The sequence below is a fragment of the Coregonus lavaretus genome (genome assembly GCF_964263955.1).
Source record: "Coregonus lavaretus genome assembly, contig: HAP1_SCAFFOLD_54, whole genome shotgun sequence".
NCBI lineage: Eukaryota > Metazoa > Chordata > Actinopteri > Salmoniformes > Salmonidae > Coregonus > Coregonus lavaretus.
Genome location: NW_028158385.1, coordinates 2,559,117 through 2,566,771, shown reverse-complemented (window position 1 = coordinate 2,566,771; position 7,655 = coordinate 2,559,117). Strand labels below are relative to the sequence as shown.

Here is a 7,655-nt window from a genome sequence, read left to right as displayed (position 1 = left end):
AGATGGGATGGCAACAGCCTCGTCCAACTCACTATCTCCTTCATCCTCCTGCGACTCAGATGGGATGGCAACAGCCTCGTCCAACTCACTCCCTCCTTCAACCTCCTGCGACTGAGATGGGATGGCAACAGCCTTGTCCAACTTACTCTCTCCTTCAACCTCCTGTGACTGAGATGGGATGGCAACAGCTTCGTCCAACTCACTCTCTCCTTCAACCTCCTGTGACTGAGTTGGGGTATCTGTCTCTAGAACAGCCTCGTCCAACTTGGTTAGTCTCTCAGCCTCTCTGTGATCTTTATGGGATCTAGATAGAGAAAAGGGAATCTCTCTTAGGTCACTGCTATAATGTGAGTGTGAGGATGTGTTCCAATTATAGAATTAGTATCATAGAATTAGAATCATTCTAGAATTAGAATAGAATCACTCAAATTCTATGGCTCCAATACTCTTGAGATGACTCGGCCTATCCAGAGCCAAATATTTAGAGAATTCTGCCAACTTTTAAAAGGACTCAATGTTAGCGCCTTAGAGCCTTTCATTTATCCTTTCATTATAAGTAAATTCTAATTATAGATGTTCAGTTACATAGCATTGTTTAACATGTCAACATTGCCCATGGGGAGCCAGCTGTCATATGGATATCTACTGTGTCATGTAATGTATACATAAACTCAGCAAAAAAAGAAAACTTCCCTTTTTCAGGATCTTTCAAAGATAATTTGTAAAAATTCAAATAACTTCACAGATCTTCATTGTAAAGGGTTTAAACACTGTTTCCCATGCTAGTCCCCTGTAGCTCAGTTGGTAGAGCATGGCGCTTGCAACGCCAGGGTTGTGGGTTTGTTTCCCACGGGGGGCCAGTATGAAAATGTATGCACTCACTAACTGTAAGTCGCTCTGGATAAGAGTGTCTGCTAAATGACTAAAATGTAAAATGTTGTTCAATGCATTGAACCATAAACAATTAATGAACATGCACCTGTGGAACGGTCATTAAGACACTAACAGCTTACAGACGGTAGTTATGAAAACTTAGGACCCTAAAGAGGCCTTTCTACTGACTCTGAAAAACACCAAAAGAAAAATGCCCAGGGTCCCTGCTCATCTGCGTGAACGTGCCTTAGGCATGCTGCAAGGAGGCATGAGGACTGCAGATGTGGCCAGGGCAATAAATTGCAATGTCCGTACTGTGAGACGCCTAAGACAGCGCTATAGGGAGACAGGACGGACAGCTGATCGTCCTCACAGTGGCAGACCACGTGTAACAACACCTGCACAGGATCGGAACATCCGAACATCACACCTGCGGGACAGGTACAGGATGGCAACAACAACTGCCCGAGTTACACCAGGAACGCACAATCCCTCCATCAGTGCTCAGACTGTCCGTAATAGGCTGAGAGAGACTGGACTGAGGGCTTGTAGGCCTGTTGTAAGGCAAGTCCTCACCAGACATCACCGGCAACAACGTCGCCTATGGGCACAAACACACCGTCGCTGGACCAGACAGGTCTGGCTAAAAAAGTGCTCTTCACTGACGAGTCGCGGTTTTGTCTCACCAGGGGTGATGGTCGGATTCGTGTTTATCGTCGAAGGAATGAGCGATACACCGAGGCCTGTACTCTGGAGCGGGATCGATTTGGAGGTGGATCTTGGGCGGTGTGTCACAGCATCATCGGACTGAGCTTGTTGTCATTGCAGGAAATCTCAACGCTGTGCGTTACAGGGAAGACATCCTCCTCCCTCATGTGGTACCCTTCCTGCAGGCTCATCCTGACATGACCCTCCAGCATGACAATGCCACCAGCCATACTGCTCGTTCTGTGCGTGATTTCCTGCAAGACAGGAATGTCAGTGTTCTGCCATGAAGAGCCTGGATCTGTTGGATCGGAGGGTGAGGGCTAGGATTTAGCCATTCCCCCCAGAAATGTCTGGAAACTTGCAGGTGCCTTGGTGGAAGAGTGGGGTAACATCTCACAGCAAGAACTGGCAAATCTGGTGCAGTCCATGAGGAGGAGATGCACTGCAGTACTTAATGCAGCTGGTGGCCACACCAGATACTGTTATCCCCCCTTTGTTCTGTTGGTCACACGTCTGTGGAACTTGTTCAGTTTATGTCTCAGTTGTTGAATCTTGTTATGTTCATACAAATATTTACACGTTAAGTTTGCTGAAAATAAACGCAGTTGACAGTGAGAGGACGTTTCTTTTTTTGCTGAGTTTATATCTCAATGTCCCAACTCTCTAAATACATGGCTCTGGGCCTACCTCTCCATAGGCGGTGACCTTTGACCTACTACTGAATCTGTAGGCCTATGTGATCCTGTAACCAGTCACAGATGTGTCATTAGTGTAAATCACTTACCTGACTTCCTTCATAACATCAGCTTCATTGATGGGGTCATCCAGGTCTATGAGGGTGAGGTCATTCCCACTGACCTCTGACCTCTGAAAGACAGCACAAAGTCATGTTTAGATGTCACCTACTGTGTCGCCTTTTGCCGTGTTCAAAACAACTGGGAAATCTCTGACTTCCGACTTCAGTGCGTTCAAGACAACTGGGAAATAGGGAAAAAAAACAAGCTCCGACTGGGAAAAATCGTTTTGAACAGTCATCGAACTCGGAATTCCAAGTCGGCAGCAGCGCGGCTTGGCGGGTCATGTTTTGGAGGACGCCTGACTCGACCTTCGCCTCTCCCGAGCCTGCTGGGGAGTTGCAGCGATGAGACAAGATCGTAACAAGATCGTAACTACCAATTGGATATCACGAAAAATTGGGGAGAAAAAGGGGGTAAAATTACCACCACAAAATGTAAAAAGGAATTCCAAGTCGGAAACTCTGGCATCTTTCTAGAGCTCCGACTTTCCAACCTGAAGATCACGGACATGATTTGACCTAGTTGTCTGGTTAGACTGTACACTCTCCTTCCAGACTCACATTAAGAATCTCCAATCCAAAGTTAAATCTAGAATCGGTTTCCTATTTCGCAACAAAGCCTCCTTCACTCATGCTGCCAAACATGCCCTCGTAAAACTGACTATCCTACCGATCCTTGACTTCGGCGATGTCATTTACAAAATAGCCTCCAACACTCTACTCAGCAAATTGGATGTAGTCTATCACAGTGCCATCCGTTTTGTCTCCAAAGCCCCATATACTACCCACCACTGTGACCTGTACGCTCTTGTTGGCTGGTCCTCACTACATATTCGTCGCCAAACCCACTGGCTCCAGGCCATCTATAAATCACTGCTAGGCAAATCCCCGCCTTATCTTAGCTCATTGGTCACCATAGCAACACCCACCTGTAGTCTGCGCTCCAGCGGGTATATCTCACTGGTCATCCCCAAAGCCAACACCTCCTTTGGCCGCAATTCCTTCCAGTTCTCTGCTGCCAATGACTGGAACAAATTGCAAAAATCTCTGAAGCTGGAGACACTTATCTCCCTCACTAACTTTAAGCATCAGTTGTCAGAGCACCTTACCGATCACTGCACCTGTACACAGCCCATCTGAAATTAGCCCGCCCAACTACCTCATCCCTATATTGTTATTTATTTTGCTCATTTGTACCCCAGTATCTCTATTTGCACATCATCTCTTGCACATCTATCAGTCCAGTGTTAATACTAATTGGAATTATTTTGCACTATAGCCTATTTTATTGCCTTACCTCCATAACTTGCTAAATTTGCACACACTGTATATTATATGTATTTCTGTTGTATTTTTGACTTTGTTTTGTTTTACCCCATATGTAACTCTGTATTGTTGTTTTTATCGCACTGCTTTGCTTTATCTTGGCCAGGTCGCAGTTGTAAATGAGAACTTGTTCTCAACTGGTTTACCTGGTTAAATAAAGGTGAAATAAAAAAATAAAAAAATAAAAGTTTTTTTTTTCGAGTTCCCAGTTGCCTTGAGAGCACCATTAACCCAACTCTCATTGTCACATCATAATGCATCATATTCAGAGAAATAGAATCACCAGAACATCATATCAGGTGTACAGTTCAGTTTACCAGTCAAATTGCCAAGGTCAGAGGCTCTATCCTTTCTAGTGATTCTATTTCTATGGTCACATAATAATGCATCATATCTATGCTTGTGTCCGAAATAGCACCCTAGTTCCAATATAGTGCACTTCTTTTGGCTGGAGCCCTATAGAGTCCCACAGTATGAGTCATAATACCCATCAAACCTAGTGGTCAAACAGGGAAATGGTTCCAATCGTTTTTCCACCATTCATTTTTCCCATTGGGGATTTTAGAAACACTTAAAATAAGGTCTGTGTTTCGTGTAGGCCGTGTAAATCTCTCTAGGACAAGGTGACTTATCAATATATTCACCTGTATTTACCTCCCAAAAATGTAATGCTTATTAGCTGCTAATGTTGCTATCATAAAGAACTACAAATGCCATGATGATCATGCTGATCGAGGCAAAGGTAAGAATCTCTGAATTAACTATCTAATGTTAGCTAAATGTAGTAATGAATAAATTGGCTGCATTTCTTTAAATGGACAATTCTGTGAACTGTCTAGTGCAAGTTTTAAATTGACACAATACCCGTTAGCAAAGGTGTCAGCTAGAGATGACATGCAGGAGCTTGCAGGGATTTGTAGTTTTGCATGATGTCTACTTTGATGCTAATTAGCATTTTCGAATCTGAGAGTAAATAGAGCCGAATATACTGATAAAAGTCAACTTGTCCGAGAGAGATTTACATGGTTACAAAAACGTCACGCCAGGGTAAGCCTACACGAAATACAGCCCTTATTTTATGTGTTTCTAAAATCGCCTATGGGAAAAATGAATGGTGGAAAAACGATTGGAACCATTTCCCTGTTTGACCGCTAGGTTTTATGGGTATTATCACACCTCCACTGTAACACTCTATAGAGGGGTTGGTTGTTTAGCAACAAAACTGGCATGCAACTATGGGGCAAAATAGACAGGGTTTGACTTAGACAACATGTAAACTATGTTTAGTCTCTAAATGTTTAATGCAAACATAAATACATTTGAACAATGAACTCGTATCAAATACATTGTTACAGTTGTTGTTGGTTAGCTAGGTAGCGAATTTTAGCCATTGCATAGACATGATATCAGTCAAAACACCTCAAAACAAGACTTGGTATCAATAACACCATACAACGAGCTGAAACATGCCACAGAGCTACGATTCCCCACATGGCAGCTTGTTGTTAGCTGAGGTTCAGAATCATAACAAGATACACGACTTCCGGCCATCGATGCGCGAGCATCATTTTCGTGACATCAGCCAACCCTTCTATGGCTCCTAGTCAAAAGTAGTGCACTAGCTCCTGGTCAAAAGTAGTGCACTAGCCTACATAGGGAATAGGGTGCCATTTAGGACGTATTTATGAAGGCGCTGTCATAACCTTTGACCCCCATTTGACCCACAGCAGATTCTACTTACTGTACCTTTAGCCAACTCTCATGACTCCCCGGCCATAGACTTTCTAGTTTGATATTACAGCATGAATAGCACACTATTTCATTTGTTAAACAATATTTAATCCACAGTAATTAATATAATTGAATATTTAAAAATAAATAACATGCCTACCTTGAACTCTTTATTCTCCATCTCCTTGCAAAATCAGCACATTTCCTTGCCAAAATGAACGCGCATCCAGAGCGAAAACAAACGCAATCCTCCAGCACCAGGGAGGATTAGACTGAACTGCTCCAGCGGTTTCTGATCAGTTTCAACGTTTATCAGTGATGACGTAACAATGACCTGTACAGATTTGACGCACTTTCGATCTCGTGCTGATGCAACTCTCTGTGTTGTTGAAAGCTCATGTATGGAAATCCTGCGAGTTGTAAACAAATGTAGGCTATTGTTGCCCTTAAAACTGTAATGTTGAGGACGCCATGAAAAATAAAATACATAACCCACACCGTTAGGCCAAGGTACATGCAATTGTCATCATTTTGCCAATAGACTTCTTGTTCCTTGTTGTATGTAGCCTTTCTTTTGGGATTAGCACCACTGTCACCTAGAAATTGATACTGCGGTTGTCACATAAAACAGATAACCCATAGTTCATTATTAAATAACATAACTCATTTCTTTATTTTATTACTCATAAAATATACAGCAATCTTCAGATACTGAAAGAATTCATGGGAGTTTCGAATTCAGTCACCATTTCATATGTACATGCTAGTTTCATCCTTTTAAAGAAAAAAAAGGACACGAAAAAACCTGTGAACCTCCTGATCCTGATTTGACGAACATAGCATATGTATTGTACATATTTCCAGTTAAAATGATTTTCAAAAAGAGACAAAAACGGGGGTTTGAACAAGCAATCACATAAAATGATTTTTTTGAAGAAGTTAAAGCAAGCAAAACCTGTCAAAATACATTGATTATAAGACCAAGACAAATAATATATATAGATTTTTTTCAACAGAAGAAAATCTAAATGCTGCTGTCCAACCATTGGTTTACAGTGTTTCTCCTCTTCAAGGGAGGCATGTTTTCTGCCTCGGAATAGTATCAGTGCTTTTCACAAACGTTGTAGTACTTAGTGTGCATCATTGTTTTCGCTCATACAGCTGCCCCTACTCTCCTAACCTCCCCTCAGTAACTAAAGAAGGCACAAAATGATGACATAAATATCACAAGAAAGAATACATGAATTAATAATTTACTTTCTAAAATATTTTCTAGAGGGCAAAGGACAGGTAGGTTTAATAACGCAAATGTAAAAAGTCCTGTCGCTCACATACAAATGCAAAATCTAAATGGCACCCTATTCTTTATAGAGTACACTACTTTTGACCAGAACCCTATGGCCCTGGTCAAAAGTAGTGTACTATAAAGGGAATAGGGTGCCATTGGGGATGGAAATTCTTTGAAATTACTCATGAGAGCAAATACTAAGATTCTTTGGTTCCCACAGAGGGTCAGGAGCTGAAGACATGAATGATATTATTAAAATGTTTGTTCATAAAAAATAAATGATTTCCCCTCCTCCCACATGGATTACAGCCAAGAGGCTAGGTGCGCTCTGACTGTCTTAGTGTGCGGATAAACATGACCATCACTCTCATAAAACTTAAATGAAACATCACTCCTTATGTTTTTTCTCATCCCCAAAACGCTCAATCCCATTTCTACTGTCAAAACAGGTTTTGAAAAGGCTTCTTCCACATCTTTTGGTCCATGTCTGTTTTTCACTCAGTGAAGTGCTACTATCCCCTTGGACTACAGGTTATTGCCGTCATAAGGTGTCCGTCTGTCTGTTGGCTGGACAGTTTCTACCGTTTAGGACCTTTGTGGGTAAAGGTAAAGGTGGGGTATAGCAGCAGCAGTTCCTCTGAAGTCCAGTATCTGCTGGAAGGACACCTGGTGGTACGAGAGGATGAGTGTGGCCAGCCAGCCTGTTGTGCCTCCCCCTCTCCCTCCCTCCCTCCATTTCTCTCTCTCCATCTGCGGGACTCTTAAGGCTCCTGTGCGGACTGTCTCGGCTCGTGCCCTCCCAAAGCGGGCTGTGGTGATTTAAGACACGGTGTGTATGTGTGGATTTGTTTGTGGCCTCTGCCCCACTTCACTGTCCATCTGCCTGCCCTTGGCTCCCCTCCTGGGCAGCGACCACCACCCCCTTCAGTATGT

The 7,655-nt window shown here is 42.7% G+C and overlaps 1 long non-coding RNA gene across 1 annotated transcript; it reads right to left on the bottom strand.

Moving 5' to 3' along the window:
- Nucleotides 1-274: 274 nt before the first annotated feature.
- Nucleotides 275-5,671, bottom strand: LOC311124084. The gene is made up of 3 exons (XR_014612688.1): nucleotides 5,595-5,671; nucleotides 2,366-2,448; nucleotides 275-304 (listed from the first exon to the last, which is right to left on the bottom strand). It is a non-coding gene; the product is annotated as an uncharacterized lncRNA (long non-coding RNA).
- Nucleotides 5,672-7,655: the final 1,984 nt, after the last annotated feature.